Raw genomic sequence first — 23679 nt, 5'->3', positions numbered from 1 at the left:
GGCAAGGTAGTTGGTATGAAAATACATGGCTACTCCTCTTATGGGCAGCCTGTTCTTAACTTCTAAAAGACACATTCCAGGACATAAGAAATAGAATTCTAAAGAGATAGATTGTAAACTATATCATCCACTGCAACTATGTTCTTATGTATGGTAATTCTGTATAATTTAGTATCAAATATCTTTCACGACTACTAGCCAAAACCCTTGTCCCTTAGTGGGACAGGAAAAGACATAAAGACAACTAGGTAACAAAAGAAGCTAGTAAGCACAAACAGATTGCTATAAGGATTAGTATTAATAAGGGAGTCATTTACTTTATGTGAGAAATCTGCTGAACAAAGATTATGAAGAAAAATGTTTCTAAAAAAATTTGCTGATGGCATGAAATTGGGAAGGGAGCATTCAGTTAAAAAAATGGAAGCAATAAAATATAGAGCAAGTCTAAAAAATCACAGAAAATGTGAATATATATTTAGAATTGTTATAGCTTCTAGGTGAAACTGAACCCTTTAAATTATGAAGTAACTCCACTTATTTCTATTAATGCTTTTTTTCCCTTAACTTTTTTTGATTTACTGTTACTATAACTACAATAGCTTTCTTAGTTAGTGTTTGGATGGCATTTATCCTTCTATTTTCCATCTTTCCTTATTATTAGGTTTTAGATCTTCTTAAATATCATATAGCTGGATGTTGGTTATTTTTGTCCAGTCTGATGAGTCAGTGAAGTGGAGCATTAACATTACAGAAAATGTAATTGTCTGTAATGAGTGCAAAAGACACTACAAAATAAAGTGTAAGAAATTTTAAAAAATCTAATATGTTTTCAACCTTCAGAAAGATTATGCTACAAGAAGCGCTGAATGAAAGAGATGTAAATAATACCTAATTTTTAATTCTTTCCTTGGAAAAAGCTATTCACTCCTGGATTATATAAGTGATATCACACATAAGCATAAATCAATATTCCTTGTTTAATTTTGTCAATACAGTTGAAAAAATTAATTTTTGACCAAGAGTAATAAAAAACATTGACTAAATTTTAAAGTTTACATATGAAAAAATATATAAAAGTACCTTAAAAAATCTGAACCTTATTAAATAAATCCCTATTTTGAGTTGGGTACTTACTATCCTATGAGATAAAAAAATGACCAAGATATGGTTCCCGTATACCTGTGGAACAAAGTTGTTTATTCTATGAAGTTCCACAGGTAATAAAAAGGAGCAAGGGCAGAATTATTAGGAGACAGAGTAAAGGACAAAATAGGGAAGAATGTTCTAATTAATGGAGCATTCTAAAATCAGAATGACTGCCTTTAGAGGAAGTAAGACCACAATTACTGAAACTGTTCATGCAGAGCATTGATACACATCTAGATCAAGAAGTTCATGAAAGGGAATTCTGCCCCAAGAAACACAAAGGACCAGATGATCTTCATGGTTATTCCCTTCAAATTTTAAGACTATATTTTGTGACATTTTATATATATTCAATACATATACATATCTCTTGTAGGAGTCCTGTTATAGTCTTTCTTTTAAAGGTCAAATTATATAAAAGCAAAGAGGCAAAACAAAAAAAATCACACTTTATTATAAGCTATTAACTATCAGTAAAACAAGCATTTGAAGAGATGTATCATTCTCATTAGTGCCAGGAAATACATTCCTGGGGCAAGGAAAAATGATTCCCCTCTTATTCCTTATCAACATTCCCATTTGCCAACATGTAAATACAGAAAAATGGATGACACCAATATTTGCTGAGTTCCTGTAAGGTATTCTAGGACTGTGTTAGGTCCTCTTTACATGGGTATCATTTAAGCCTTTAATAACCTTATGAAATAGGAGGTACTGAAATCCAAAAAATTAAATAACTTGGCCAGAGTCATACATTATTAACTGGTAGAGCTGGGGAAACTCAGATCTAACTTGATTTACATTATACTGCCTCCTACAATGCAAATGAAATCAAAACCTCCATCCCAAGCCATTAGATTACTCTCCTATATGAAAATTAGGCTCAAACTTTCAGCTATATTTTTCAGCTAATATCTACTTGTTTTTTTATGAGGGTGTTCCGAAATAATATAGTCCAGAAGAAACTTTCTCAGGATTTCCACGAAGAAACATTTTTCTTTCAGCAAAAGTCATTAATGAACATTATTAAAAGAAGCTGTGGGATTTCCTTCCCCGAAACTGGCACTAAGTTAAATGTCCTCTTAAGATTCCTTTCATCAGGGCACCTGCGTGGCTCAGATGGTTAAGCGTCTGCCTTCGGCTCAGGTCATGATCTCAGGGTCCTGGGATTGAGTCCCACATCGGGCTCCTTCCTTAGCAAGGAGCCTGCTTCTCCCTCTGCCTGCCACTTCCCCTGCTTGTACTCTCCCTCTCTCTCTCTCCCTCTCTCTGGCAGATAAATAAATAAAATCTTTTTTTTAAAAAAAGATTCCTTTCATCAATGATCACTACACCTTTTGCATGTGATTGACATCTTACTTAGACTACCCCTGGGACAAAGAAATAAAAGGTATCTACTCATGCTTGCAAACTGAAAAATTTAGGGACAAAAGTGGTTAGTCTAAAACACATCCAGAACTAAAAGGCAGCAATCTCACTAATTACATAGTGTTTAAATAAAATATACACCTGTCATTCTCAAACACATGAAATTCTCATATATAGTTAAAATACCCATAAGGTGTATTTTATTGCTATCAAATTCAATACATTATTTATAGTGAATTGTGTGCAAGACAAGAATTCAAATAGAATTTGATCATTAGTTCTAATATGCATTATCACCCTGGACAAATCAGTTAGCCTTAATGGCTTTAATTTCTTAATTCATAACATAGAGAAAATTTAGGTAGACTTGCTTGCTTAAAGACAAAAGGAAAAGAAGCTGAAGGACTAACTTTGAATTGAGGTTTTTCTAATTCTTTCTTTCTTTCTTTATTTGAGAGAGCGAGAGAGTGAGTGGGAGGGAGAGGAAGAGAGAATCTGAAGCAGACTCTGTCCTGAGTGTGGAGCTCCATGCGGGGCTCTATCTCACGACTGTGAGATCATGACCTGAGCTGAAACCAAGAGTCCGAGACTTAACCAACTGAGCCACCGAGGCACCCTGAGGTTTTTCTAATTCTATAACCTGGTTTATATTATAAGTGTAATAGAGAATAATAAAGTCTGAAGGGAAGACCACTTAAAGAATACTTAAATGGTAACTTTGACAAATTGCTAGAGGCAGAGTGTGAAAAAGTACGTGTGATGGTTAATTATATATGTCAACTTGGTTCAGCCATGGTGCCTAGATATTTGGTTGGACATTATTCTGGCCATTTCCATAAGGCTTTTATGGATGAGATTAACATTTACATGAATGGACTTTGAGTAAAAGAGACTGACTTTCATAATGTGGGCATGCCTCATCCAGTCAGTTGAAGGCCTTAAGGGACCAAAGGCTGACCTCCCCCAAGGAAGAAGGAATTCTGCCAGTAGACTGCTTTTGGATTTGAACTACAACTCTCCCCTAAGTATCCAGCCTACCTCATCAGATTTTGGACTTACCAAGCTTCCAGAATTGCATGAGCCAGCTCTTTAAAATTTCTCTCTCTCCATATATGTGTATATGTATATAAATACACACACATACATACACACGTTCTTTTGCTTCTGTTTCCTTGGAGAATCCTGACTCACACAATATGAGAATGAAAAACTCATACAATAAATTAGTTGGAGACTTCAGTACTTCACTTCCAACAATGGATCAACAAGGAAATGGAAGACTTGAACAACACTATAAATGAACTAGATCTAACATCTACAGAACACACTCTAGACAATAGCAGAATATACATTCTTCTCAAGTATACATGACAAATTTTTCAGCAGAGACCATACATTAAACCATAAAATGAGTTTCAATAAATTTAAAAGGACTGAAATCATACAAAGTATGTTATCTGGCTGCAGTGAAATAAAATTAGCAAATTAAATCTTTATTGAAAATTCTCCTACAAAGATGGGCTTATTTAAAAACATTTAAGAAATAAATAATCTTACACAAACTCTTCCAGAGAATGATTGGGAATATTTTCCAAATCTTTTTTTTTATAAATAATAGATTAAAGAGGGAGAAATAAAACTGTCATTCTTTACAGATTATATTATACATACAAACACGAAAGAACTACCATATATTAACATTAATATGTGAATGTAAAGTCACTGGATACAAGGTCATTATACAAAAATCTATTACAGCCATTATACTAAAACCAAATAGAAGATACAATTTTAAAATATACAATTTATAATAGCATTAAAATATCCAACATCTAGGAATAAATCTACTGAAAGAAATGCAACTATGATAATTATGACATAATTGGGAGAAATTAAATATCTAAATTAATTTTAAAAGACACCATTTTCATGGATTGTAAGACTCAATATTGGTAAGATGTCAGTTCTCCCCTAGTTAAAGCACAGATTTAATGTAATCTCAGTCAAAATCATAGCATGTTTTTTTAAAACAGACAAGCTGGTTTTGGAATGCAGATGAAAATTCAAAGAATAAAGAATAACCATAGCAATCTGCAAGCAAGAACAAAGCTGAAGAACCTCTGCCATTAGATATCAAGAGTTACTATAAACCTATAGCAATTGAGAAAGTATGATTTAGTACAAAATGAAGAAGCCAAAGAAACAGAAGAAAATCCAGAAAGAGACTCACATATATACAGTCCCAATGGAAAAGAACAGAATCCAGGACCATCTCCATGTAAACAGAGTAAGGAAAAGAATGGCCATTTGAAAAAAAGATGGTGGATCATAAACATAGGGGAAAAAAATAAACCTTCATCCAAGTCTCACATTATACATACAAATCAAATCCACATGCATTGTAGATCTAATGTGAAAGGCAACATGATAAAATATTTTTTTAATGGAATATCTTCAGAATCATGGTTAACTGAAGTTTTCCTGTATGGATGTAAAGAAAGCACTAACTAAAACACTAACCAAAAGGAGAGGAAAATTGGGCTAAATTAAATTAAGAACTTCTATTCACAAAAGGACTCTTATTAAAAAAACAAACATGTATGTCACAGATTGGAATATATTCATAATATAAAACATACCCATCAGAAAATGTCCAGGAATGAAAAGACCTTAAGAGGCATATGGTACACAGGGAACAAGTCTAACATGTGCTTTTTGAGAAGTACTACAAAGGCCAAACTGGATAAAAATAAGAGAAAATCACAGCTAAGTGTACAATATTAAAGTGCTGAAAAGAAATAACAATGAAAAAATCTTAAAAATTGCCAGAGAAGGGAATTCTAGGAAGATGTTAGTGACAGCGTGTGGTAGGCAGAATAAGGGTGCCCAAAGATGTCTAAGCCTTGATTCTCAGAACCAATGAATATGTTACCTTACATAGCAGTAGGGAATTTTGCAGATTTGACTAAGGTTAAGGATCTTGACAAGGGAGAATTACCTTGGATTATCTGTCTGAGCCCAATTTAATCAAATGAGTTCTTAAAAACAGAAAAACCTTTCATGGCTGTGGTCAGACAGAGGGAGATGTGATTAAGAATTAGGATCAAGGGGCACCTGGGCAGTTCAGTTGGTTGAGCATCCAACTCTTGGTTTCGGCTCAGGTCATGATCTCATGGATCATGAGATCGAGCCCCATATAGGGCTCCTCACTCAGTGGGGAGTCTGCTTGAAGATTCTTTCCCTCTGTCCCTTGCCCCACGTGTACTTGCTCTCTCTTTCTCTCTGTCTCAAAAAAATAAATCTTTTTAAAAAAGAATAAGGGTCAAGGAGATGCAACGCTGCTGCCTTTGCAAATGGAGGAAAGTGGCCACATGCCAAGGAACGTGGGTGGTCATCAGGAGCTGGAAAAGGCAAGGGAATTGATCCTTCCCTGGAAACTCTGTAAAGAAAACAGCTCTGCTGACACCTTGATTTTAGCCCAGTGAGAGCCATGCCAGGTCTATAGAAATGTAAGATAATCAATTTGATCTACTAAGCTTGTGGTAATTTGTTATGGTAGCAATAAAAAACAAATAATATTTAAAGGCACAAATCCCCTCATAAAAACATGCAGAAATTGTTCTGGGGTTAGATGGAATAATTCACGGCAGACCAATACTCCTGTTGAAAACTAGAAAAGCCAGAAACAAATATAAATTTATATATTTTAAGCTATTAGAAAGATGAAAAAAAAATGAACACCAGTGATACTAACATTTCAGAGGAGAGAAACTTTCAACGGTGGACTGATGATCTGCACCACCATTTTTCCTCAAAGCATTTGCATATCCTGAGCACAGGCTAAGAACCAGAGCTTCTATTAGAACAAAGGTCATTGCTGCGACCCAGACAAACCAACAAAGTTTTTGATGGTTGTAAAAGAGTGGAGTAATGTAACTGGAATATTATGAGGCCTAAGATGTACAACCAGTTTCTCAGTTATGACCTTTATTGATTTATGGAGCTGCATGGGACTAGAGAGTATAGAGATAACCCAAAAGTATCCAAATGTTCCTACAGTTTCATGGTACTTAAGAGATAAATATCTACTAGAGCTAGAGGCCCTCAAAACACAAGAGGCAAAAACCCTGGAGATAGTATTGACACTTAAGGACCTGTAACTGTTTTTAAACTGGAAAGACTTGACAATCTGGGACTAGCTAGGCTAAAATATCTGGTCTTGGCTCAGGCAAAGGCTATTTCTGGGGAGGGAGTACCCAGCAGAATTTTTTGTGAATCACACCACACTTGAGAAGTAAAACTGAGAGCTGGAAGAGCCTCAAACACATAAAAGTGTCTTGTCACAATATTTGCCAAATTCTGAAGCTATGCCAGGTTGGGGGGCAACAAATTAATCCAAAAAATGACTGAAAAGCAAAAGATCCATGCCATATAATTAGATGGTAATTAAAAGACAAACATCTGTCAGGAAAAAAAGACTTTGGTAACAAAGCAGGTGACAGCTGAAAGCCTTGAAATGTAGTGAATTGATACTTGACCGGTTGCAATCACATTTACCTGAGGGTACCTGATTTCTGGGAGCAGCTAGAACTGGTTGTAGAGCTGGTGCTGGCAGACAGAGAAACCAGCAGACATTTTGATGATTATGCAGAGCTGATGTCATAAAAACAGAGATGAGAGGGGGACTCAAATATATGAATATTTTCTGAAGGTTCCTGGTATGGAAATGTAAGGAACTAAACCTAAACTCTCTGAGAAGTAGGAGAGAAATTGCCTCAGTTTCTTGGTACTGAGAAGACAAAGACCCAAAAAACTCTGGCTTGAAAGCACTGGAGGCTAATTACCAAAAAAAGACAGCTGAAGTGAGATTTAATGAAAGTCTGATTAAGGATAAACTGAGATTTACCAAAACATCAATATAGCCTCAAATTAGTTTGGTTTCTTTTGAATCAAGGTTAAAAGGTGAAAGATTTGATGCTACTTGCCTAATAGAGGAAAGAGGGAACCCTCTCATCATCTGGAAAGATCTAAAGTTCTTTTAGAAATAATGTCTAGAATTTAATTATGAAATAAGTAGTACAGTCAAGACAGTACAGTCAGGACAGTACACAAGAATAAAAAAGACAAAGGAAGCAGATCACAAGTGCAACCCAGGTGTCAGAATTAGGAGATAAGCACTTTATACTAACTATGATCAATATGTTCAAGAAAACAGATGAAAAGTTGGACAAAATACACATAAAGGTTAAGATTTTCCAGAAACATTGGCATTTATAAGAATTAATCAAAGAGACATTTTATATCTAAACATTAAATAGAAATAAAGAACTTAATAGATGGGTTTAACAGTATATTGGAAACAGTAGAAGACAAGATCAGTGAAGTAGAATATAGGTTCATAGGAAATGCTAATAAAAGAGAAAGTAGAATGATAAATACAGAAAGAAGTGCAAGAAACTGTGGGAGATAATCAAAAGGTCTAATAGATGTAATTGGACACCCAAGAAGTAAGGAATAAAGGTAAAGTCATATAGCATATTTGAAGAAATAAAGGGCTGGAATTCCCCAAACTAATTTAAGTAATGAATTCACAGATTCAAGAAACTCTGGACAGGGTTAATAATAATAAATAAAACCAAATCTTTCAAAACTAAGGACAAGAGAAAATACTAAAAGAAGCCAGAGATAAAAGACATACAAGCAGAAAGGGTTAAGACTGACAACAGGCTTATCAAGGAAATAATGGAAGTCATAAGATAACAAAATGATATTTTTAAAGTACAGGAAGAAAAACATCTGTCAACATATACATCTATATCCAGTGAGGAAAAAGTCTTCACAGATTTAGTGGATACATAAATAAACACATAAGTAATAAAAATAAGTAAATAAAAAAGAGAAAAATTTCCAAAAGCAGACTGTACAAAAAAACACTAAGGGGAATTCTTCAGGCAAATGGGAAATGATCCAAAATGAAAAGAGAATTCAAAACTAAAAAGCACCAAAAAAAATGAATATGTAGGCAAATATAAATATTACTATACAAAATATGTAGGCAAATATAAATAAATATTATTATACAAAACAATAGTATCAATGCATTGTGGAATCCAAAATACATACAGAATTAAAATGTATGACAATAACTTTAAAAAAGAAAGGCGTTTAAAAGGAGTATAAGTGTTCTAAAATTCTAGCATTATCAAAAAACTGGTAAAGAAAAAAATTGTATTAGATTGTAATAGAGGATACATATATTTTATAGGGCAACATTAAAAGAATAATAAGCAAATATATACCCTATGAGTTAAAAGAGGGAGGAGAGGGAATAAAAATATCTTAGTTAAAGGAGATACGCAGGAGATTTAAAAAACAAACATGAATAGATCTATCAGATAAAAAAACAGAAGATGGTATAAACCCAACAATATCAGTAATTAAATGATTACACTAAATAAAGGTAAATACTGAATAATACAAAACCCAACTACATAAGACACACATCTTAAATATAAGGACACAGAAGGGGTAAAAGTAAAAGAATGAAAAGTACCGATCAACACTAACCAAAAGAAAGTTGATATGCCTATAATAATATCAGACAAACTATATTTGAAGGCAAGAAGCTTTCCTAGAGGTAAAGACATTTCACAATGACAAACAGGTCAATTAATCAGAAAAAAAAAACAACAATCCCACAATTTAAACCTGTATGCATCCAACAACACAGTTTCAGAATATGCAAAGCAAAACCATAATGCATTATCAATTCATATTCTCTGGAATATCTATAATGGGGAAATAAAACCCAGACAATACAGTGTGTTAGCAAGGATATAGAAAACTAGAACTCTCAACCACTGATACTGGAACACTTTGAAAAAACTCTTTGGCAGTATATTCTACATTCCTTCCTTATGACCCAGCAACTCCATTTTAGGTATATATCCAACAGGAATACATATATATGTTCATCAAAGAACATATATAATAATGATAGCAGTACTATTAGTATTAGCCCCAAATAAAAAGAATTAACTGATAAATTTTGCTATTCTTATTGGAATACTATAAAGCAAAGGTTGGCAAACTATTCTTTCAAGGGCCAAATAGTATATATGTTCAGCTTTGCAACTTATGTGCTCTTTGTTACAACTGCTCATCTCTGCTATTGTAACTTGAGAACAGCCATATATAATATATAAACAAATGGGTCTATTCATGTTCCAATAAAACTTTATTTAAAATTTAAAAGTCTGGAATTTGTCTGTGGACTGTAGTTTGCTGATTCCCAGCATATAATAATAAAAATGAAGCACATGCATGTCACAAACATAATGATCAGCAAAAGAAACTAAATACAAAAGGATAAATACCATATGATTCCATTTATGAAATGTTCAAAAACACGTAAAACTAGTCTATATGTTGTTAGATATTAGAATGTAGGTTGTGTAGTGACTGAAAAGAGGCACCAGAGGCATTTCTGGGGTGCTGGTAATCTCATGTGTCTGACCTGGATGCTGTTTACCCAGGGGTTCACTTTTTAAAAACTCACTGTGCTGTAGAACTTAGGATTAAAGTAAATTATACTGAAATAACTTTTTTAATTACCTAGAATAGCAGTATTAAAAAATCCATGGGAAACATCTGCAAGAAAATTAAGTGACAAGATATTCCCATGAACTCCAAAATATCAGGAGACATTTGTAAACCCCCAGTAGGTACATGAGATGGTAACACCATCTGTGGAGGACAAATCAGAGGAAAACATTGAAGCATCTGATAAACCAAATAACTTCAAAGTAACAAAAGAGAGTATTCACTCAAAAGGCTGGTGGGCCAATTCAGAAAGTGAAGCCAGAAGAGGTTTTCCCACTCTCATAGTAATGAATACAAAGGATTTACAATGAATTCTGAAGGAGCTAGAGCAGTCTGGGACCCATTAACTCTCAAAACTAACACGCCAAAGTCATCTTCCAAGATAAAACTTTACACTGAGTATAAACATCTGGAAAAAGAATACAAATTGAACAGGGAAGTAAAAACAAAGGAAAGAAAATTTCTACATAAAAATTGGGTAGAAAAAGCAAGCCAGGAAATGTCAGAAACTAAGCTGCCATACTTTTGGAACAAATGATGAAGACAGAAAAAAGAGCCCTCAAACTACACATTTAGAAAAATTAATCTAAATCCTATGTGCCTTTTTAAAAGTTTAGGAAAAAATAATTTTATAAAGTAATCATAAATGGGTTAAATTTCATAAAAAGTTTTAAGAGGGGAAAAAAAAAGACCAAGTAAGGAGCCCTCAATGAAAGCATGCCAGAAAAGTCATGCTCACAAAACAGATGGAAAATATATTACCTATGTCTTCATGGCCTGACAATTTGTCTTCCCAAGAGTAAATGTTCTTATGAGGGAACAAGAAAGAAGCTTTAATGTCTTTTTGATCTAGCCTCAGAAGTCATACACTGTTATTTCTTCAACAGTCTATTGTTTGCACAGATCAGCCCTATTCACGTGTGGTGGGAAGAAACTACACAGGCGTGAGAATACTAGTAGGCAAAAAATCACTGGTAGCCATCTTTTACCCCAATAGTAAAAGAACAAATTTAAAAGAATTTAAAACAATTATAAGGATACTAACTGGGCTTGAAAAAAGCATAGATGACACTAGAGAATCCCTTACTATAGAGATAAACTAAAATCTAGTCAGGCCAAAATTAAAAATGCTATAACTGAGATGCAAACCCAATGGATGCCATAAAAATGAGGATGGACAAATCAGAGGAACAAATAAATTATGGAAAATAAAGAAGCTAAAAAGAAGATGAAAACAAAGGTAATGGATCATGAAGATAGACTTAGGGAACTCGGCGACTTATTAAAATGGAAAAACATTCGTATCATAGGAGTCCCAGAAGATGAAAACAGAGGAAAAGGGGCAGAAGGTTTATTTGAGCAAATTATAGCTGAAAACTTCCCTAATCTGGGGAAGGATACAGGCATCAAAATCCAAGAATCACAGAGAACCCCCATTAAATTCAACAAAAGCTGGCCATTGCCAAGGCATATCATTGTCAAATTCACAAAATACAGAGGCAACTAAAGAATCCTGAAAGCAGCAAGGGAAAAAAAAGTCCTTAACCTAGAGGGAAGACAGATCAGGTTCACAGCAGATCTATCCACAGCAACCTGGCAGGCCAGAAGAGGGTGGCAGGATATATTCAATGTGCTGAATGGGAAAAATATGCAGCCAAGAATACTTTATCCATCCAGGCTGTCATTCAGAATAGGAGAGAGAAAGAGTTTCCCAAACAAACAAAAACTAAAGGAGTTCATAATCACTAAACCAGCCCTGTAGAAATATTAAGGGGGACTCTGTGAGTGGGGAAAAAGAACAAAAGCAACAAAGACTAGAAAGGACCAGAGAACATCACCAGAAACACCAACACTACAGGTAACACAATGACACTAAATTCATATCTTTCAATAATCACTCTTAATGTAAATGGACTAAATGCTCCAATCAAAAGACAGAGAGTAGCAGAATGGATAAAAAAAGAAGATCCATCAATATGCTGTCTACAAGAGATTCATTTTAGACCTCAAGACACCTGCAGATTGAAAGTGAGGGGAAGAAGAACCATCTATCATGCTAATGGATATCAAAAGAAAGCTGGAATATCCATACTTATATCAGACAAACTAGATTTTAAAACAGAGTGTAACAAGAGATAAAGAAGGGCATTATATCATAATTAAGAGGTCTATCCATCAAGAAGATCTAACAATTGTAAATATTTATGCTCCCAACTTGGGAGCACCCAAATATATAAATCAATTAATAATAAACATAAAGAAAACTCACTGATAATAATACAATAATAGCAGGGGACTTTAACAGCCCACTTACAGCAATGGACAGATCATCTAAGCAGAAAATCAACAAGGAAACAATGGCTTTGAATGACACACTGCACCAGATGGACTTAACAGATATATTCAGAGCATTTCATCCTAAAGCAGCAGAGTACACATTCTTTTTGGGTGCACATGGAACAATCTCCAGAACAGATCACATACTGGTTCACAAATCAGCCTTCAACAAGTACAAAAAGATCAAGATCATACCATGCATATTTTCAGACCACAACACTATAAAACCACAAGAAAAAATTCGGAGAGACCTCAAATACATGGAGGTTAAAGAAAATCCTACTAACGAATGAGTGGGTTAACCACGAAATTAAAGAAGAAATTAAAAAAATACATGGAAGCAAATGAAAACATGACAGTCCAAGACTTTTGGGATGCAGCAAAGGCAGGCCCAAGAGGGAAGTATATTGCAATACAGGCTTATCTCAAGAAGCAAGAAAAGTCTCAAATACACAACCTAACCTTACACGTAATGGAGCTAGAAAAGAACAGCAAATGAAGCCTAAAGCCATCAGAAGAGGGAAATAATAAAGATTAGAGCAGAAATAAATGATATAGAAACAAACAAACAAAAAACCCAGTAGAACAGATCAATGAAACTAAGAGCTGGTTCTTCAAAAGAATTATTAAAATTGATAAGCCCCTAGCCAAATTTACCAAAACAGAAAGGACCCAAATAGATAAAATCACAAATGAAAGAGGAGAGAGCATAACCAATACCACAGAAATACAAACAATTACAAGAGAATACTATGAAAAATTATATGCAACAAACTGGGCAATCTGGAAGAAATAGGCAAATTCTTAGGAACTTACAAACTACCAAACTGAAACAGGAAGAAATAGAAAATTTGAACAGACCCTTAACCAGCAAAGAAACTGAATCAATAATCAAAATCTCCCAACAAATGGAAGTCCTGGGCTAGATGGCTTCCCAGGGGAACTCTAAAACATTTAAAGAAGAGTTAATACCTATTCTTCTCACACACAATGGAATATTACTCATTCATCAAAAATAATGAAATCTTGCCATTTGCAACAACATGGATGGAGCTAGAGTGTATTATGCTAAGTGAAATAAGTCAGCCAGAGAAAGACAAATACCATATGATCTCACTTATATGTGGAATTTATGAAAGAAAACAGATGAACATATGGGAAGGGGGTAAAAAGGAGAGAGGAAAACAAACCATAAGATACTCTTAATGATAGGGGACAAACTGAGGGTTGATGGAGGGAGGTGAGTGGGGGATGGTCTAAATGGGTTATGGGGATTAAAGAAGGCACTTCTTGTGATGAGCACTGGGTGTTGAATGTAGGTGATGAATCACTGAATTCTATTCCAGAAACCAATATTTCACTTTATGTTAACTAAGTAAAATTTAAATTAAAAAAGAAAAATTTAATTAAAAAATAAAAAGAGAAAATATTCACAAAATAATGAAAGACACATGACATACATTGGGAAAAAAATCAATCCAGAATAATCAACACATGATGTATTCTGGTATTATTACTAAACTTTAAAAATGAAGGGGAAAAAAGCCCCACAATTGGATTTCCAGGCTAAAAGAGCAAGTCACTCACAAGCGAAAGAAAACTGGATTTTAAGCGGATTTCGACAGCAACATCCTGTGTCAAAACTAAGAAACATATTTAAAATAAAGAAAATGTGGGGCGCCTGGGTGGCTCAGCCATTAAGCATCTGCCTTCGGCCCAGGTCATGATCCCGGGGTCCTGGGATTGAGCCCCGCATCGGGCTCCCCGCTCTGCGGGAAGCCTGCTTCTCCCTCTCCCACTCCCCCTGCTTGTGTTCCCTCTCTCGCTGTGTCTCTCTGTCAAATAAATAAATAAAATCTTTAAAAAAAATAAAAAATTAAACAAAAATAAAATAAAGAAAATGTAAGCCAAGGATTTTTATATCCAGCCAAAGTAACTTTCAGGCATAAAGACTACAGACAAAATATCATTATCATGCAACTCTGGGAATATTTGTCCCATGAGCCTCCTTAGGAATCTACTAGGGAAAGAGCTTCAGACAACTGAAATGACTGGAGAAGACATTGACATAAAATAAAAAACATTAAGTATTTACATGTAGAACTTTAAATGAAGAATATAAAGGAGAGAGTACAGTATTATAGCATATAATGGTATATGCTCTGAAAATGTAGCTGAGTACAGTTATGAAAAAGTGGAAAAGAGAAAAAAATTCTTTATCATTCTTCAATAATTGTATCTTCAATGGTAGTTTGCTATTTTTGTTCTGAGATCATTTTGTTAACAAAGCAAATGAGGACTTGGATTATGTTCTAATTTTATCACCTTGAATGCATCTGTATTCATGACTCCTGGATTCCAGGATAAAGTCTACACAGCTTAGCCTGGTTTTCCATGATCTGGCCCAACAATGACCTTCTGCTTTACCTGGATTATCTCCACAAGGAGTTTTACCTAAAAACACGCATTTCTGTACAGGATAGGCTGGTAGGATTAAGTCACATTTACTTTTATTTCTGCTATTTAAAGCATCTAGGCAAAAATAAATAAATAAATAAAGCATCTAGGCATTGGAATTGCTACATAGAGCAAGTGAGTGAGAGAGAGAGAATATGAACTAATCAGGCATTATGTGCCTACTGATGAAAGACAGAGCATAACTCAACCTTTCTGTTCATATTTAAGAGGTGTTTTGAAATAACCATATATTGGCATTTTTACTCAATATGACAATCATTGTGTTCAATTATAATGTTTATTCTGTTTGTATTTAATGTACCTAACTGATATGGTTGGGTATAAATTTAGTGTTTTCTATTTATCCTGCCTATTCTATATTCTGTGTTTCCCTCTATTTCCTTATTTCTGCCAGAAGGCACCAGAGTCTGGGATTTAGACATAATAGCAAAAGGACTGGGGTCTTTGTTGAAGTGATCTTACATTTTCTTGAATAAATGTGAAAATCATTTGCTCCCTTTTCACCTGGATTTTATTTTCAACTGAATCTTTCCTGATCACTGACTTTCATTAGCTTGTTTGAAATGGGTTCTCTTCATTTTTTAATGATTATCAAACTTTCAACATATTATGTTTTATTCTCCTCTATACTAGTCAAATGTTTAATGATTCATAAAGGACTTTTTCACTGTCTCAGAAGAGTTTGATATTTAAATAAAATCTTTGTGAAGTAAAAAAAAAAAAAATTTTTTTTTTTTTACTTTGTAAAATTCTTTGTAAGGTATAAAGTAAATTTTAAAAACCCTGGTGTTTATATTTAAGATGATATATCTTTGTCTATGAGTATCCTTCAAGGAGGACCAACCTGTACTTTGATCTGACCTGTGTCCAGAGAGTGTGTTTGAGTGTGCAGATAACAATGTCTATCTCTAGTATGTTAGTGTTTATTTCTGTTTCTGAACATGTATTCTGTTGATGGATCTTATGTTTGCATGTTTTCACATGTTTATGTTTAGGCATTTATATTTTCTAACTTATGTGTATCAGATTGTACTTTGTGTGTTTATTTCTGTAGATCTTAGTGGTTAAGATCATAAAGAATAAGGAGGGCACTTGTATGAGCACTGGGTGTTATACGCATGTTATGTTATATACGTATATGTTATACATATATATGTGTATGTTATACACATATGAGCACTGGGTGTTATACACAACTGATGAATTATTAAACACTACATCTGAAGCTAATGATGTATTATATGTTGGCTAATTGAATTTAAATGAAAAAAAAGAAAAACAATAAAAACATGCTAAAATTAAAAAAAAAGTATTAATCTAGATTCAAATCTTTGCTCCAATCATCTTAAATAGCTACATGACCTTATACAAGCCATTTAACTTTTCTGAGCCTCAGTTCATCTTTAAAATAGTACTCCTTAATAGTAATTACTTTATAAGATTACTGCAATGATAAAATGGAGTAACATATACACAGTGCCTGAGATGTAGTTAACACTTAATAAACAGTTATTATTTCTATGTAATCAATTTGTTTTTCTCTGGAAAAACAATGACATTACTTGTTTATGCTTTTTATTATTATACTTAATCATATAGTGTGCCACACTGTTTTTTTACTCTTTTATATTTATTTATTGGTTTATTAAATCATTGGATTATGTAAGTTCCTTATGGGCCGGAAATTTGATTATATGAAAAGATCTCCAGTGCTGTGCATAGTGCCAGATACAGAGCATGCAGATATTTGATGGAGAATGCTCAATATATATGAATTAATGTAGGCAGAAAAATATGACTAATTTTAATAGCCTGTGTTCAGGCTGCTCTTAGTGTAAACCAATTTAAGATACTGAGATTAGTGCCCAGTTTAAGCCAACTGCATGTATGTATGTATATGTGTGTGTGTGTGTGTGTGTGTGTGTGTGTCTATGTGTGTGTGTGTAGTTTGTTTTTGTTTAAGGGCACAAGGAAGCTGCTTAAACAGTAGTACTAGGGGCGCCAGCATTTCTGAGAGAAGAGGTGTAACTAAAGGTCTGCAACTGGTGTTTTCCTGGGGGCATTTGTATACTGAGCATAGAACAAAATGTTGGGAATCTATGCTTTATTCAACCACAGGTCCACTGCTGGAAGACAAAGAAATCAGCAGGGTTTTGGCAGTCTTACTATACTAGATGTACAAAATTAAAAACCTGAGAGGCCAAAATCCAATGAGACATGATGGGTGCAAAACTGAGCTAACTGTTCCCTCAAGATACTGGCAGAATGTCTGAATCAGTACAGGGTGAAGGGACAAAAACCTAAACAGAAAGTATTTGAAAAGCAGAAGGGATTTGCTGCTGTCTTACCTAAGAAGAATTATACATAGTACCCTATGGGAGGGAAGGAGCGTATAATCACACCAGCTCTCAGTTAAAAGCCCAAAGAGCTGAAATTAAGAACTTAGAACAGTTGACCTTGAACATGGGTTTGAGCTGAGCAGGTCCACTTACAATGCAGATTTTTTACAGTACTATAAATATATTTTCTCTCCCTTATAATTTTCTTAATAACATTTTCTTTTCTCTAACTTACTTTATTGTAAGAATACAGCATAGAATACATACACAAAATATGTGTTAATCAACTGTTTTATGTTATTGGTTAGGCTTCTGGTCAACAGTAGGCTATTAGTAGTTAAGTTTTGGGGGGGTCAAAAGTTATATGCAGATTTCTGACTGCAAGGGGTGTGTGGAGCCTCTAATATCCATATTGTTCAAGGGTCAATGGTAGTTTAACTTTTTATTTTTGAATATTTAGATTTACAAAACAGTTGCAAAGATGAAAGAGTTCTTGTACACAGGAACTTCACCCTTCACCCAGGTTCTTCATGTTAATATCTTATATAGCCACAGTTCATTTTGCAAAACAAAGAAATTAACATTAGTACAGTAATTATCTACATTGCAGACTTTACTTGGATTGCACCAGTTTTTCCGGCAATGCACTTCTATTCCAGGATCCAATACAGGATACCATGGTGCTTTTAAATCATTTCTCCTTAGTCTCCAATCTGTGACAAGTTTCTGTCCTTCCTTGTTTCTTATGACCTTGACAGTTTGGAAGAGTACTAGTCAGGTATTTTGTAGAAAGTTTCTCAATTTGATTTTGTCTGATATTTTTTCATGTTTAGACTAGGGTTATGGGCTTTGGGGAACAATGTCACAGAGCAGTGCCCTTCATATCACCTGATATCAAGGAATACAGGATGTCAGCATGAGTTATCATTAGTGATGTTAACCTTGATCACTTTGTAAGGTTGGTGTCTGCCAGATTTCTCCAAGTTACAATTTCTCCTTTCCATGCTCTATTCATCAGAAACAAATCACTAAGTCTAGCCCACACTCAAGGGAAGAATAATTATGCTCCATGTCATGGAAGGGTCAATACCCACAATTATTACTTACAATTCTTCTGTAAGGAAGATGTATCCATTCTCATTCTTAGTCATTCATTGTTTCACTTATATCAATATGTACTCATGGATTTTATTTTATTCTTTGGGTTATAATCCAAATATTGCTATTTATTTTGTTGCTCAAATTATTCCAGCAATGGCCACTGGGACTTCAGATTGGTTCCTGTGTTCTTTTGATATGCCCCTGTCCTCCTCACTCCCCCCCCCCTTTTTTAAAGCAATTCTTCACTTTTCATACTACAAGATGTTCTTCCATCCTAATCTTTGTCTTCCCTGCCCCAGCCCCAGGATCAGCAATTGCTCCAGGAGTCCTGGTAACTTTTACTGAATATAGGTATTTAGAAACCAAGATCTGGGAGCTGGGTGTGCTCATTGCTATTGGGTTGTCACTCCTCTTAGGCCTTTTGGAGGACCAAAAGTAGGAAATATGGATGTGTACTAACCCAAATACACTCATATCTATATTTGAGTCAATCTATCTGTATATATATTAAAATAAACATGAATTAAACTGTTATTTTAGACACTATTCTAACATCATAAGGTTCACCCTGTTTCTTTGTCACTTCTTTTCTGACAATGAAAAACCTGGTTGTACTTATCTATGATTTCTTATTTGTTCAACTCTCATATAAATTATGTTCAGAATTGCTAATCCATACCCCTGTACGAAACACACTTAGCTACTAGAACAGGGGTTGGCAAACTTCAACTCCCAGGGTAATTCTGGCCCTTTGCCTATTTTGGTATGGCCCGATAGGTAAAAGTAATTTTTATCTTTTTACATTTAAAAGATGGGGGGAAAAGGTTCCATGAAAATCACATGAAATTCACATTTTAGTGCATACGGATAAAGTTTTATTGTAATACATACATACTCATCTCTTTACCTATTGTCTATGTCTGCTTTAGTGCTATAACGGCAGAGCTGAGTAGTGTGACAGGGACCCTATGGCACAAAAAATATTTACTCTCTGGCTCTTTACAGAAAATGTTTGCAAATCCCTGCAAAAGAATATAGTGATTAAATCATTCTTTTTGTCTTTAGCCTCACAGTATCCAGCCAAAACACTATACTCCAAAGTTATTTAGGTAAGCTAATTTAAAACTGTATCTTGTATTTTTAGTACCTTTAGATTTATTTGTTATAATCTGCATTAAATCCTCAGAAGCCCAAACATCACACTTGATATTTTTTTCTTTTATTTTTCATTCAGTAAAGTTCTCTCTTTCTGATGTACATTTCTGGTAGTTTTGACAAATGCATAATGTCACATATCAACAACTTCAGTACCCATCAGCTCCAACACCCTAAAAATCTCCCTGTGAGACTGGTTTCTTTGTAATCAACCTCTTCTGCCTCCCCTATGCTTTGCTATTTCAACATCATGTAAAAAAAAAATCATACAATATGTAGCTTTGGAGTTCTAGCTTCTTTCATTTAGCAAACTGAATTTAAGACTAAACATGTTGTTGTATGAATTTATAGCTCACTTTTTAAAAAAAGATTTATGTATTATTTTGGGGGGGGAGGGGCAAAAGGAGAGGGAGAGAGAGAATCTCAAGCATATTCCCCCTGAGCACGGAGCCTGATGCAGGGTTTGATCCCATGACACTGAGATCATGACCTAAACCAAAATCAAGAGTCAGATGCTTAACTGACAGCCATCCAGTGCCCCTATAGCTCACTCTTTTTTATTGCTGAGTTATAGTCCATTGAACACCATAGTTTGTTCACCATTTGCCTTTGAAGAGTATATTGGTTGCTTCTAATTTTGGGCAATTATGAATAAACTTACTATAAACATGCATGTACAGGTTTTTGTGTGAACATAAGTTTTAATTCATTTGGGTAAATACTTAAGAGTAGGATTGCTGGGTTGTATGATAAGTGTATTTAACCTTATACAAAACTGCCAAGCTGTCTTGTGGCTGTGCCATTGGGCATTCCCACCAGCACTGAATGAGAATTCCTACTGCTCCATATCTTTGACAGCATTTACTAGGATAAGATTTTTTGGGTTTTTGTTTCTGTTTAACAATTCTAATAGGTAGCAGTGGTATCTTATTGCAGTTTTAATTTGCATTTCTATAATGATTATTGAGCATCTTTTCATGTTTATTTGGTGAAATGTCTGTTCAGATATATTGCCCTTTTTTTTTTTTTTTAATTTGACAGAGAGAGAGAGAGCGAGAGTGAGCACACAAGCAAGGGGGAGCAGCAGAGGGAGAGAGAGAAGCAGGCTTTCCGCTGAGCAGGGAGTCCGATGCAGGGCTCGATCCCAGGACCCTGGGACCACGACCTGAGCTGAAGGCAGACGTTTAACCGACTGAGCCACCCAGGCACCCCTATATTGCCCATTTTTAATTGGGTTCTTTATTTTCTTATTATTGAGTTGAAGAGGATTTTTTTTTTCAATTCTGGATACAAATCCTTAATCATATATGTGATTTGCAGATATTTTCATCCAGACTATGACTTGTCATTCTATTCTCTTAACATTGTCTTTCACAGACCAAAAGTTTTTAATTTTAATGAAGTTCAATTTATCAATTTTTTTACGGATCATGTGTTTGGTGTCATATCTTAAAAGTAATTTACAGGGGTGCCTGGGTGGCTCAGATGGTTAGGCGTCTGCCTTCGGCTCAGGTCATGATCTCAGGGTCCTGGGATCGAGTCCCGCATCGGGCTCCCTGCTTCTTGGGAGCCTGCTTCTCCCTCTGCCTCTCTCTCTCTGTCTCTAATGAATAAATAAATAAAATCTTAAAAAAAAAAAAAAGTAATTTACAAATATAAATTAAATAGATTTTCTACTATGTTTTAGGTCTATGATCTATTTTTAAATGTGCATTTTTAAAAATCCAGAACTATGCATTGAAAAGACAACAAATGCAAAGTCTCTGTTTAATTGACTTTGTACTTTTGTCAAAACTCAGTTGACAGTATTGATGTGGGTCTATCTCTGAGGTATCTATTCTATTCCTTTGACATATGTGTCTATGCTTTAGTCAACAACACACTGTCTTCATTGTTGTGCTTTATAGTAAGTCTTAAAATTGGTTACTGGGTCCTCCAACTTTGTTCTTTTTCAGAATTGTTTTTGGTTTTTCAATTTCCTTTGCCCTTTCCATATACTTTTAGAATCAGCTTGTCAATTTCTATTAAAAAGTTTGATAGGGTTTTAATTATGATTGCACTGAATCTAGACATCAAATTGGGGAAAACTGACATCTTCATACTGAGTCCTCCAATCTGTGAACATGATGTAGTTCTTCATTTAGTTCTATCTTCTTTGATTGTTTTCAACAGCATTTTGTAGTTCTCAAAATGCAAACGCTGCACATATTTTATTAGGATTATACCTAAGGATTTCAATTTCTGGTGCTATTGTAAATGGTATGGATTTCCTAATTTAAAATTCCAACTATTCATTTCAGATATATAGGAAAAAATTGACTTTCTTCATATTTTGTGACCTTGCTAACCTCACTTACTAGTTCTGGGAGCTTTTCTGGAGATCCTGTGGAATTTTCTGCAAAATAATATCCTCTGCAAATATAAGTGTTTTTTTTTCTTATTTTCCAACCTGTATCCCTCTTATTTCTTTTTCTTATCTTCCTGCATTGTCTAAGACTCCCAATATGATGTTAAAGGAATGTTAAGAGAGGGCATCCTTGTTTCTGAATTTAGGGGAAAATATTCAGTCTTTCACCATTAACTACAAAGTGTTAGCTGTAGGTTTTCAAAGATGTTCTTCATTAGGTTGATAAAGTTCCCTTCTGACCTCAACTTTACTAAGAATGTTTATCAAGAATAGAGTTGGATTTTGTTAGATACTTGTTCTGTGCTTATTGAAATGACATACAGAAGAAATATGCTTTTTATTTAACCTGTCAATAAGATGAATTTATATTGCATTTCTAGAATGAGACCCTTGATTATGATATACTTTCATTTTTATATACTGCTGGATTTGATTTGCTAGTATGTTGTTGAGGATTTCTGCATATATGTTCATGAGGGTTTTGGCTCTGTATTTTTCTTTTCTTATAATGTCATTGTCTGGCTTTGACATTAGGGAAAATACTGATGTCATAAAATGAACTTAGGAAGTTTTTCTTCTACTTTCTGTCTGGTAAAACTGCCATTAGGTTTTTCTTAAAGGTTTGGTAGAATTAACCAGAGAAACCATCTGGGCCTGGTGTTTTCTTTTATGTAAGATTCTTAACTTCAAATTCAATTTCTTTAATAGATATACAGCTATTGAGTTTATCAACTTCTTCTTGAGTTAGTTTTGGTACTTTATGTCTTTCAAAAAATTTTTGAAAGTTATGTCTTTCATAAAGTTTCAAATAGTTTTAACATCAATGTAAACACATAAGACAGGATTAGCAGACTAGAGGACATTTCTAATGAAAGTATCCAAATTAGAGAGAGAGGAAAAAAAAAAGAATTAAAAATATCAAAATAAGCACAAGATACATGAGTCTAAAAATCTAAAAAATCTTATACAAGTCTAAAAATCTAATATAAGTATAATTGGGAAATCCAGAAAAACAGATAATGGGGCATAAGTACTGTTTAAAGAAAGAATGGCTATAGGTTTTCCAAAACTAATGAAAAATATCAACCTACAAATTTAGGAAGCCCTGAAAATTTAACATAGAATCAATCCAAGAATACCACATCTAGGTATATAAGAGTAAATTACTAAACACAAAGTTGAGGAGTAAATCTTAAATGCAACAAAGTGGGGAAAAATTCCCACATTACTTCAAAGGTGTAATAGCTTACTTTTCAAGACACACAAAAAAGCCAGAAGACAATGTAATACCTTCTTTAAAATACCAAAGAAAATAACTTTACCAACCTAGAGTTTTATATCCAATAAAACCATCCCACATAAAACTAAAACCAAGATGTTTTCAAACAAAATCAGAATTCACAGCCAGGAGAATGTTATAAAAGAAGTATTAAAGGCAGAAGGAAAATGACTCTAGAATCCATATGGGAACATGGAATTACAGGAAAGAAGAAAGAATAATAGAAAGGATAATGAATAAAATGAAAGAACATGAATAAACATTACTATATAAATAAAATTAATTTCTTGTGTGTTTTATATATGTAGAATTAAAACGCATGACAAAAATGTGCAAGAAAAGGGGGCAGGTTAAAAAGGGTTAAATGTTTTAGGGCCCCATTATTGTTAGAGAGGTCAACGAAAAAATAATTTGTCATGTATGCATTTTGAAATCTGTAGAGGAACCAATAAAAAAAAGTTAAAAAT

General features: G+C 34.1%; 1 protein-coding gene across 4 annotated transcripts in view; it reads right to left on the bottom strand.

Annotated features, from left to right (window-relative positions):
- SPATA6 (spermatogenesis associated 6) overlaps positions 1 to 23679 on the bottom strand; it is a 135776-nt gene that overhangs the window by 15269 nt on the left and 96828 nt on the right. The gene's annotated exons all lie outside the window — the stretch shown is intronic.

The sequence above is a fragment of the Phoca vitulina genome, unplaced genomic scaffold, assembly GCF_004348235.1.
Source record: "Phoca vitulina isolate PV1807 unplaced genomic scaffold, GSC_HSeal_1.0 scaffold2, whole genome shotgun sequence".
Lineage (NCBI taxonomy): Eukaryota > Metazoa > Chordata > Mammalia > Carnivora > Phocidae > Phoca > Phoca vitulina.
Note: the sequence above shows the minus strand (reverse complement) of the source record. Positions and strands in the feature narration are given on the sequence as shown.